The sequence below is a fragment of the Callithrix jacchus genome, chromosome 11 (genome assembly GCF_049354715.1).
Source record: "Callithrix jacchus isolate 240 chromosome 11, calJac240_pri, whole genome shotgun sequence".
Classification (NCBI taxonomy): domain Eukaryota; kingdom Metazoa; phylum Chordata; class Mammalia; order Primates; family Cebidae; genus Callithrix; species Callithrix jacchus.
Window position 1 is genome coordinate 16910714 of NC_133512.1, and position 12691 is coordinate 16923404.

Consider the following 12691-nt stretch of genomic DNA (forward strand, 5'->3'; position numbering starts at 1 on the left):
TGTCATTCTTTAAGTGTGCAGTGCTACCTGGTCACAATTCTAGGCTGCATTTCCCTAATGGCTAAACATGTTAAGCTTTGTTTCATGTGTTCATTTGCTATCTATATGTCTTCCTTGCTGTATTGTCACCTTGTGGGTTTTTTGGCAACTTTTTCGTTGGACTATTTGTTTTTACTTTTGAGTTTAGAGTAATCTTCATATTACAGGAGTACCTTGTCTTATATGTGATATTCAAATAATCCCTCCTAGTTTGTGACTTGCCTTTTCATTTTGTAATAGTATGTCTCAGAGAGCAAAAGTTTTACATTTTAATGCAGTCCAGTTTATTATTTTCCTTTAAGGGGTTACGATTTTTGGGTTAGTCTAGAAACTCTTCATTTACATTTAGGCCACAGATTCTTTCTTATATATGCTCAGTTGTAAAGGTTTTACAGATTTTCATTTTAAATGTATTCCTATCATCCATTTATATTTACTTTTATGTTTCTCTTCACAGGTGATTTTTTTATTTTTTATTTTTATTTTATATTTTTTTTATTTTAATTTTAGGTTTGGGGGTACATATAAAGGTTCATTAGGTAAACATGTGTCACAGAGATTTGTTATACATCTTATTACATCATTCAATTAACTCAGTACCCAATGATTAGCTTTAAAAATTATACCAAATGGTTTATTTATTTATGTATTTACTTTTCCTAGTTGATGTACAATTGCTCCAGCACCATTGAATTGCTATTGAAACTCTCTCTAAATCACTTGGCCATATTTCTTTGGATCTATTTCAAAATTTTCCATTCTGTTCCATTCATCTACATGTCCAGCCCTCTGCCGGTATCACAGTGACTTAATTACTGTAGCTATAGAGAAAGTTTTGAAGTTGGGTAATGTGATTCTTTTTTTGAAAATTTTCTTTTTTAAAAAATTGTGTTTGCTAGTTGTCTTAGTTTGCTTTATGCTGCTATAACAGAATAGCATAAATAGGGTAATTTATAGTAAACAGAAATGTATTTGCTCAGAGTTCTGAAGTCTGGGAAGCTCAAGGTTGAGAGGTTGCCATCTAATGAGGGTCTTCTTGCTGCATCACTGCATGGCAGAAGGGCAAGAAAGGATGAGATAAAGCAAGAGATTGAACTCACAGCCTCAAGCCCTTCTGTAGTTGGCATTAATATATTAATGCATGGCAGAATGCTCATGACCTAAACACCTCCCATTAGGCCTTACCCCGACCACTGTTGCACTGGAGATTAAGTTTCCAACATGTGGTTTTGGGGAAACAAATTTGAACCATAGCCCTAATCTAGACATTTTGCCTTTTCATATTCAGTACCATTAGTCATAAGAAAATGTAAATTAAAACCAAATGAGACACCAGTACACACATACTAGAATGGCTACAATCACATCAGCAATACTAAGAATTGATAATTATGTGGAGAAACGAACTCTCCTACATTGCTGGCAAGAATGTAAATGTAATTTCCACTTGAGCTAACTATTTGGCAGATTTGTTCTAAGTTAAACATAATATATTACACAGTAATTCCCCTTCTAGGTATTTTTCCACGAAAAAATGGAATCTGCAGGATTTTTTTTTGGTGAATGTTCATGGCACTCAACGTGTAGAAACAATCCAAATATCCATCACCTAGTGAGGAGATAAACAAATGTGGCATATGCGCACAATGTATTGCTGTTCAACAATGGAAGGGTTGTTGTTAGTGATCCCTAACACAGCATGGATGAACCCCACAAACAGTGTGTCAAGTGAGAGAAGCCAAACACAAAAGGCCACATATTGTGTAGTTCCACTCTGGAATTTTCCATACACAAAAATGTCCAGGAAAAGACAAATCTACAAGATAAATAGTTGGGTAATGGTTGCCTGAGTTAAGGTGTGGGTGTAGATATAAACTGAAAATGAAAGGGAAAAGGGACCTGGGGGGGAAATATAACTTTTCTAAAACTTAATTGTGAAAATGGTTGCACAACTATTGTATGAATTTACTACAAGTCATCAACATGTCCACTTACAGTGGTTGAGTCTTACTACTATGTACGTGATATCTCAGTAAATGTCTAATAAAAATGCGTCTTCAATACTCTAAGCAGATAACCACAGCTACGTTTGTTTCTGCAGCTCACTCAGTTCTTTGAAATTAATTGTTTTGGTGAACTGGGGGTCAGCAGTCTGCTTTCATGAAGTACCTCTGCCACCAAACGAAAATCTAAACTAGAACATTCTGAAAAACTTCTAAGCAAATTAAGTGTAAAATTCTTTCCCTCTGGTCTGTTCTTTGAAGTATCAATAGTTTAATTCCCTAGAACAGCTGATTACATAGGGTACTAAGCTGGCTTTTGTTTAAATCACAAATTCCAGCTACTAGCACATAGTAGAATCTTGGGGCAAACATAAGAGGGAATCTGTTTAGTAAGACTAAAAAACTCTTGTCAATTTATTACATTAATCAATAATATAACAGAAGAGAGTAAAAATATGTATGAAGTATAGTACATACAATAACATAGAGCTATTTCACAAGCGTTTGATTGTTTCTGCTGTAATAACAAAGTAATCTGAAAAGTTGTTACTTAACAATTTTTTAAACAGTTAAGTAACTGAACAAACTTTGCAACTGTTTTTAAGACCTGGAATAGCATATTTTCAGACTCACATATTTTAAGGCTATGCAAACAAAATTCATTTCCCTCAAACTTGATGAAATTTCTCAAGCTGTTCTTCTCTATTTTTTTTTATATTCTGGAAAACAATGCTACTATTTCAGACAAACCTAAAAATCTCCTTGTTTTTAGCAAAAAACAAAAGCCTATTGATAATATTGTACAGAATTGTATTTCTCTGTCACCATTACTCTGGTTATCACCTATTAGAAAACAATGTACAAGCATGTAATTTGAGGCAATAACAGCATAAAGAAGGGTAGAAATGTTTAGAAACAAATTTTATACTATTAAAATGAAGTTAATATTAATAGAAACTGGACTGTTATAAATTTAAGGTGTTAATTACAATCCCGAAATAAACACCTAGAAAATAAGTTTTTAAAAATGCAGTAAAGGTAGTAAGAAGCAAATCAAAATGGTACTCTCAAAAAAATTGTTGAACACAAAATAAGGCAGTAATGAAATAACTAAGAAACATATATATACACATATATATCATGTACAAAGCAAATAGCAAAATTGCCGAAGGCTGTTCCCCCACAAATAATTAGATGAAATGTAATTTTAAGTCCCAAAGTAAAAGGCAAAGATGAGCAGAATGGATGAAAAAATTGTATCCAACTTTTTACCGTCTGCAAGAAGTTCCACAGATAGAAGTAGATTGAAAGTGATGAGATAGTATCTTAGACCACTTTCTGCTGCTGTAAAAGAATGCCACAGACTGGATGATTTATGAAGAAAAGTGATTTATTTGTGTCATGGTTCTGGAGGCTGGGAAGTCCGTGACAAAGGGGTTGCATCTGGTGAGGGCCATCTTGCTGCATCATAACATGGGGGAAGGGAATCATATGGTCAGGAAGTGATCACATGAGACAGCAAGAAAATTGGGCCAACTCATCTTTTTTCAGTAGAAACCCACTTCCATGATAACTAATGCACACCTACAACAACGACCTTAATTCATTCATGAGTCTGGTGTCCTCATTACCTCATAAAGGGCTCACCTCTCAACACTTTTACATTGATTAAGTTTCCAACACACAAATTTTGGGGATAAACATTCAAACCATAGCAGATGGCAAAGTATATTCTATGTGAATAATAATCAAAAGATATCTGGAATGATTAACATCAGAAAAATATACATTTTATGTCAAAAAAGTTATGAAATAAAGATATTAAATATTAATAAAAATGGCCAATTCATCAAGAAAAGATGATAACTTTAAACACCAATACATCTAACAACAGACTCTAAAATATATGAAGCAAAAATTAACAGATTTGGAGGCTAAAATAGACAATTCTACAATAATAGCTGTACATTTTAATATCCCACTTTTGATAATGGACATAACATCTAGAAATGAAATCTATAAAGTAACAGAGAACTTGAACAATACTACAGACCAATGCGCCCTAACCTACTGGGGCTAACAGAAATAGAATACACATTTTCTCAAGCGTGTACCTCAGACTTTTCAAGCTTGATCTTTTTATCTAAAAGATCCTCTTTGAGGGGAATATTACACCATTTAATGAAAGTAAAAGAAAACTAAGCCACTCTTAGTGCTGTTTCTTTCTGCCATGCCATCTCCTACTGACTATGAAAACTGGAAATATTGGACAACCTTCAGTTCTCAGAGAATTACGGAAGTCATTTGGGGTGAATGTCACTTTTTATACTGGGATTTTGGCTAAATTCCATTATGAGACAGCTGGCCTGATCCTTGGATATGTGCTGGCTTATGTCTGCAAATGGAATAAATGTTTTGTGCTAATTCCGGGTCATATCATTTATGGGCTGCTGAAGACTACAATTATGTTAAGTGGTATGACCAAGTTTCCTGGGATCATAGATTATTTCTTTTGTTGTTGACTCAATATCTGCCTTGTAACTTAGATTCTAATCTCCTAGAAGATGACTATATAATACATAAAATCCATTTGGTATATACTTGGACAGTTCTTTTGTTTCCTATTGTTGTATAGTACATAATCAAAAATTTAGCAGCTGAAAACAACACCTGTAGTTTCTGTGGGTCATAATGATGAGCACAGCTTAACTGACTTCTCAGCTCAGGGTCTCACAAGAAATCAGTCAAAGGGTGGTTCAGCTTGTGCTCCTTCTGGAGCTCAGCATTGCCTTCCAAGCTTACATAGTTGTTCAAAGAATTCAGTTCCCTGTGATGGTAGGACTGAAGCCTCCATTTCTTGCTGTTGTCTAAGGACTACTTTCAGCTTTCATAGAATGCCCTCAGGTCCTTACAACATTAGTTCTTTTTTTTTTTTACCTTTTATTTATTTTTTTAAATATATTTTTATGTACTTTAGATTCTGGGGTACATGTGCAGATCATGCAGAATTGTTACATAGGTACATACATGGCAATGTGGTTTGCTGCCTCCAACCCTGTCACCTATATCTAGCATTTCTCCCCATGTTATCCCTCTCCAATGTCCCTACCCACAGCTGTCCCTCCCCTAGTCCCCTCCAATGGACCCCAGTGTGTGATGCTCCCCTCACTGTGTCCATGTGTTCTCCTTTTTCAACACCCACCTATGAGTGAGAACATGTGGTGTTTGTTTTTCTGTTCTTGTGTCAGTTTGCTGAGAATGATGGTTTCCAGATTCATCCACATCCCTACAAAGGACATGAACTCATCGTTTTTTGTGGCTGCATAATATTCCATGGTGTGTATATGCCACAGTTTCCCTGTCTGGTCTATCATCGATGGGCACTTGGGTTGGTTCCAGGTCTTTGCTATTGTAAACAGTGCCACAATAAACATATGTATGCATGTGTCTTTATAATAGAATGATTTATAATCCTTTGGATATATACCCAGTAATGGGATTGCTGGGTCAAATGGAATTTCTATTTCTAGGTCCTTGAGGAATCGCCACACTGTCTTCCACAATGGCTGAACTAATTTACACTCCCACCAACAGTGTAAAAGTGTTCCTATTTCTCCACATCCTCTCCAGTGTCTGTTGGCTCCAGATTTTTTAATGATCGCCATTCTAACTAGTGTGAGATGGTATCTCAATGTGGTTTTGATTTGCATTTTTCTAATGACCAGTGATGATGAGCATTTTTTCATATGTTTGTTGGCCTCATATATGTCTTCTTTTGAAAAGTGTCTATTCATGTCCTTTGCCCACTTTTGAATGGGTTTGTTTGTTTTTTTCTTGTAAATCTCTTTTAGTTTTTTGTAGATTCTGGATATTAGCCCTTTGTCAGATGGGTAGATTGCAAAAATTTTTTCCTATTCTGTTGGTTGATGGTTCACTCTAATGATTGTTTCTTTTGCTGTACAGGGGCTCTGGAGTTTAATTAGATTCCATTTGTCCATTTTGGCTTTGGTTGCCAATGCTTTTGGTGTTTTAGTCATGAAGTTCTTGCCTATGCCTATGTCCTAAACGGTTTTGCCTAGATTTTCTTCTAAGGTTTTTATGGAATTAGGTCTTATGTTTAAGTCTTTAAGCTATCTGGAGTTAATTTTAGTGTAAGGTGTCAGGAAGGGGTCCAGTTTCTGCTTTCTGCACACGGCTAGCCAGTTATCCCTACACCATTTATTAAACATGAAATCCTTTCCCCATTGCTTGTTTTTGTCAAAGATTAGATGGTTGTAGATGTGTAGTTTTGCCTCAGAAGTCTTTTTTGTTTGTTTGTTTCATTGGTCTATATCTCTGTTTTGGTACCAGTACCACACTGTTTTGATTACTGTAGCTTATAGTATAGTTTGAAGTCAGGTAGTGTGATGCCTCCTGCTTTTTGCTTAGGATTGTCTTGGCTATGTGGGCTTATGTTCTTTTTGCTTAGGATTGTCTTGGCTATGCAGGCCCTCCTTTGGTTCTATATGAAGTTTAAGGTGGTTTTTTTCAGTTCTATGAAGAGAGGGTCATAGGTAGCTTGATGGGGATAGCACTGAATCTATAAATTACTTTGGGCAGTATGACCATTTTCACGATATCAATTCTTCCTAACCATGAGCATGGAATGTTTTTCCATCTGTTTGTGTCCTCTCTTATTTCCTTGAGCAGTTGTTCATAATTCTTTACATTTGCTGTTAGTTGTATTCCTAGGTATTTTATTCTCTTTGTAGCAATTGTGAATGGGAGTTTGCTCTTGATTTGGTTCTCTGTTAGTCTATTATTGGTGTGTAGGAACGCTTGTGATTTCTGAACATTGATTGTATATCCTGAGACTTTGCTGAAGTTGCTTATCAATTTAAGGAGATTTGGGGCTGAGACGGTGGAGTCTTCTAAATATATATAGAGTCATCTCCAAATAAAGACAATTTGACTTCCTCCTTTCCTAATTGAATACTCTTTATTTCTTTTACTTGCTTGATTGCTCTGGCTAGAACTTCCAATTCAACATTAGTTCTTATAGGCCCTCTGAAAACAGGGAGGCTTATTTCTTCAAGGCCAGCAGGGGAACCCCCTACTATAATCTGCTTAGATGGAGTTTTACTACGTAACATAATCATGAGAGTAACGATCTCATCACTTTTACCCCCTTCTACTGTCTAAAGGCAAATTTCAGGCTTAACCTATACTCATAGGAAGGGTACTATGCAAGGGCATGACTGGCTAGGGTTCATCAAAGAATCCTGCTACCATGGGTACATGGACATAGGGCTCTTGGATATAGGTCTCTTTTGGCAGATGATCAACTGCCATCCTTATGCTGGCTTGGAGCATACAGATGTAGGAATTTTAGATAAACCTTCATGATGAATCTTAGGCTTTTCCATCAAAGCCCATTCCTCTGCTCTTGCTGTAAAATTTGCCCTCCTTAATTTGGTTCAGAGGTAAATTGTGCAGTGGTCTCTAACACCCCAGCAGATTTTAGTGAAGAAAGAAATGATCAGGACACATATTTCATCAACTGCTTCCTCAGAATTTTGCATTTTCTTCTCTACACCTCCTAAGATAAAAATGGGAGATTTTTACAACTTGCTTTTCCTATTTGAAAGGAATATTTTACTAAGTCATATCTCATGACTTCCTTGAATAGTTCTTCCCTTCTCTCTTCTCTGAAACTTATTATTAAAGAGAGAGCAAGAAAGAAACAGTTTACCAATAAGAGAAAATTTATACATGCTAACAACTGACCTTCATTCTTCATTTATGCTTTATTATCTCCTACATTTGAGTTCTTGATGGTAACTGCTTTATCTTACAAAGTCCTAGTAGTTTAGTTGTGCTTTCCAGCATGAGTTGATCTTTCTAAACTTGCCTTCTGGCTTTTCTGAATTGCTATATACAGACATGACTACGATTTTCCTTGATATTGTACCAGTAAAGAATATAGGCTGTGTTGTCTCACAAATAAAATTTCAGAAGCTACCCCTTCATCATTTAGAAGCTATATGGCATTAAACAAGTTACTTAAATCTCTACCCCTTGGCTTCTCTGATGTGAAATTGTTTGTAAATGTACATGTTATTCCAGTTTAAGCGCTTAAAATCTTGTGTGTTTTCCTAGGCTGTAGTGAAAAATCAGAAGAGGAAAATCATGGGCTGTTACCAAATGCCATTTGAGAATAGAATACATCACAGTGACTGTGAACATGATTGGTCCATTGATTGAGTTCAGAGGCTTTTAAATCACAGGCTATTTAATTCACTTGTATATATGTCTCAATCCTTCCTCTAGACAGAACCTTCTCAACAATCCCATTGTGGTTTTCCTTTATATTAATTACTCTATCTCATAAAGAGGTAGTACTGGTCAGCCAGTGGCAGCAGGGATCCATCATCTAAGGAGCAAGTTCATAATGTCACTCTGGGGAATGTTCTATTGTTCAGGTCATCTATGAGCATCCATTAGTAGCAATTTTCAGCCAGGATAAGACCAAACATTAATTCAAAATATGTCTTCTAGTCTCCCTGAGAACTGCACTACTCCTTTTTCACATAATAGCCTTGGTGTGTAATTGTCAGCATTACTTAATACCAGAGAACCAGGAAGTTACCAAGGCAACAAACAAAACAACCCAAAAGTCCTAAGAGAAAAAAGTCATTGGGTAGCTTTTCTGGCCATCACTTTTAGTCTCTTGTTCGTTTACGCTGACATCTAAACAGTTTTTTTACCCGTGATCATAAAAGCTCACTTGGCATTCCTGTGTTAACTGTTGTCTTCCTATCTGTTCTTCTAGTTGTCTCTAACAAGTCTTTCTCCTGATCAGTGAGACTTAAACACTTCATTTCAAGAATGAAGATGAAAATTATATGTTAGTGATCATCAATCATGTGTCAGATATTATGCTATGATTATTCACACACTTAAGCTTTACAATAATTATCTACAGAAGGAATACTCATCCCTATTTTACAGGTGAAGAAAGAGAGGTCCAGAGAGATTAAAAACTTGTCTAAGGCTACTCAAAACAGTTGGGATATAAATCCAAGTTCTTCTGATTCCAGAGCCCAAATTGCCACAAAGCTGTTTATACCCAGACAGACTAAAACTCAGACGAAACACAACATTATGCTAGCTTGTGCCCATCCATTCCTCAACACCTGAACTGGGAATTTTCTTAAAATTTATTTTGCTTAACTGTTAGAAAATTTATTTTTTATAACCCAGATTAAATAAATGTTTGGGTTAGGCATTTACAGTAAAAGTACCTAATATGCAAGACGATATGCAGTAAAAATTAAATGTACTTCCCTCTCCTACCTCTCCTAATTACTTTCACCCATTTCTGCTGAGAGAGGCAGCCTGTATTTTCCCAAGCAACACCCACCCTGAAGTCATAAAGCCTTCTCTTGGAAATGTCTACAAATAAGCAATAAGAGAAATTGTCCACATACTTAGTTGGCACAGCATTTACTTATCTATTTCTGGTAAGCAGCAACTGTGAGCACACCAAGAGAAAGTGGATAGAGGATGCCTACTATCTAGTACATAGACTAATCATGGACTGCTTATGCACTCTCTCTCTCTCTCTCTCTCTCTCTCTCTCTCTCTCTCTCTCTCTCTGCTGCTGCTATTCTTTCCTGGCTCATGTGTCTATCATGTAGATACCTCTACTCATGGATGTTATCACAAGGGATTGGAGCTGCTTTATTGTTCAGCATGTAGCCCTTTGCATCTAGCCCAGCACGCTTTCATGTGTGTAAAGAACCAATGTTCTGGGCCAGTTAGGAAGGTTGAGGTCATATAGCACCTAACGGGATCCTGATTTCTCTGAATGCACCTCACATTCTATTGGCCCACAGTTGCATCAGGTACATTCTTCTTAATTCTCCAAATTGTGTATCTCATTGCACAACTAGGTATATGACTCATTGAAGTAGTATAATAGCCTTCACAACACATCCCAGAACTCATTGGTACAAAGCACATTTACTACAACTCATCTACAACTTTGAGGTGATCAGCTCCAACAGAAAAATATATTATTCAGCAAAGTTATACTTCTGGTAGAAAATCTAGTTTTAAGTTTAACAAATACATTTATACACCTACATTAAAATGAAGAGTGAGATAGCATGTATAAACTTCAGTTTCACATAACACAATGCGCCCAAGGATTTCTCATTTTTAAATTTTCTTATATCATTATATGATGAAGATTTTTTCTTTTTGGTAAATCTTGGAAATGGAGTGTTAGGCTGTATAGCATTATTGAGAAAGCACTAAAGGATATCTAGCCTTGAATATACATATTTAAACAGATGAATGGATCATTGTAAAATATCCATACAATTGAATGTTTTCCTGTAAAAATGAGGTACTTCATACCTGCCACATCATGGATGAAACTTGAAAATATTATGTTAAGTACAAAAAAAAATCTGGTAATGAAAGATCACATATTGTGTCATGTCATATATAGTAAATGAATTACATATAGTAAAAAACCCCAGAAAGTTGAGTTCTGTTTGCCCAGAGCTGAGGAAGGTAAACTGGGGTGCCAGTGATAGAGGAGTTATAAGGAGTGTCTGCTAACCAGTATAAGATTGTTTTGAAAATGATAAAAAATGTTCTAGATTATAAGGAGGGTTGCATACTATAAATATACTTAAAAGTATTGAATTGTCCACTTTAAATGGATAAACTTTGCATATGTAAATTACATCTCAATAAACCTATTAAAATATGCCTTTAATTAGAGGGTGTCATGATCATTTCTGTAAGATCAATTTCCCTTTCAATCTTGATTGCAGAGTGAATGGACCACAACACAGTGTGGGGGATGTTTGGTCATGCTTGGGTAGAGAAGGAGCAGAAATACCCCTGTTTTCTCTTTCCAAAGTAAGATGAGGCTATTCCAGGTTGAGGGATTTTTCTTTGCACTGAGTTGATTAATTTCTGCACAGGGATTGAGATGATTTATTAAAACCACACACAAATTGCAAAATGAAAAAATTTACATCAGAAGCAAATGAGTTTTGGACCAATACTGTTGATAAATCTAAATTGTTAAGAGAGAGCTTATAATGCAACCTCAAAATCTTTATTAGACTTTTCTGAGTACTTGCTCTTTCCTGCTCTGGACAAGAATTGAGCAGCTTGCCATGACTGGGAAAGGAGGACCTGCAACCATCTGGCTTGGTCTCTGTTAATGACGTCTCTCCCTCCAAACCCCATTAAGGACTGGGAGAGGCAGAGCAAGCCTCAGAGCCCAGGCCTTGGCGGTTATTTAGAGGTTAAGTTGTTTGCTACAAATTTCGGTGGTTTGATCAATAAAGAGTAATTTCTTCCTAAAAAAAAAAAATCTCAATCTTTAGGATTTAAGAGTCTTCTCTCTGCTTACTATTATCAATAATATTGTCACGGTGCCTGTCAGAATAACATACGTATTGGCCGGGTGCAGTGGCTCACATCTGTAACACCAGCACTTTGGGAGGCTGAGGAGGCTGGATCACGAGGTCAGGCATTTAAGATCAGCCTGACCAACATGTGCAATACCATCTCTACTTAAAATACAAAAATTAGCCAGGTATGGTGGTGTGCACCTATAATCCCAGCTACTCAGGAGGCTAAGGCGGGAGAATTGCTTGAACCTGAGAGGTGGAGGTGGCAGTGAGTGGAGATTGTGCCACTGCACTCCAGCCTGGGTGACAGAGGAAGACTCCATCTCAAAAGAAAGAAAGGAAGAAGAATATGTGTTATTAACTCAGTAATATCAAAAGGATTCCAAATGGTTCAGTGTTTTCACTCATCCAAATCAAGAGTTGATATAGCTATACACAGTGGATCTGATGTCTACCTTTGCCGGGGTATTTTCCATCACTACGATTGAATGTGCAGTATTCATTCTGTCTTCTTGTTATCTCCTCCGTTTGGTGCCCAGAGCTCTTTATAGAAATGTTTACCTTCATATGGTAATAAGCTAGGAGGAGGCTATACTTACAATTACTTCATTTCCCCAGAAATCTTAATGCTATCATGGTAGGAAGATCCACCTTGAGGACACCGCAGATTTTCTCTTAGTATTTCTAGTTTTCTGTTTGCCTGGGCGATACCATGTGTGCTCCTTTTCAGTCGCATTCATAATTTGATATACATTCTAAAACCCCACATCAAGTTCTTTTGGCTTTGCTTTTCATCTAAAGAGGGAATGCTTTCATAATTTCTAAGTCGATTTTGTGGTACATTTAGGATTAGAAGCAAATTATAGGAATCATTTCTCACTGAATATATCCATAAATGTTATCCACATATTTAATCCAATTACATCTAGAGCAGAGTTTGTCTTCTGTTAACCAACGATCAGATGGCAGAAGTGATTGCTTAGTTATGGGTCCAGCGGAAATACCATGTGTGATCTTTTTTATTTCTCTCCAAAAATTGCTTCCAAATTTATTTGACAATTTCCCGTATTATCACAAACATTATTATTAATTTTAATTCTGGTCTGCTTAAGAACACCTTGGGTTATGTGTCTCGTTCTGTTTCATTTTGTCCTTTCATACCAATTATTAAGACTTTACATATAATATAATTGCTTTATATGATGTATTGCTCTGGTTGTATAAACCTTT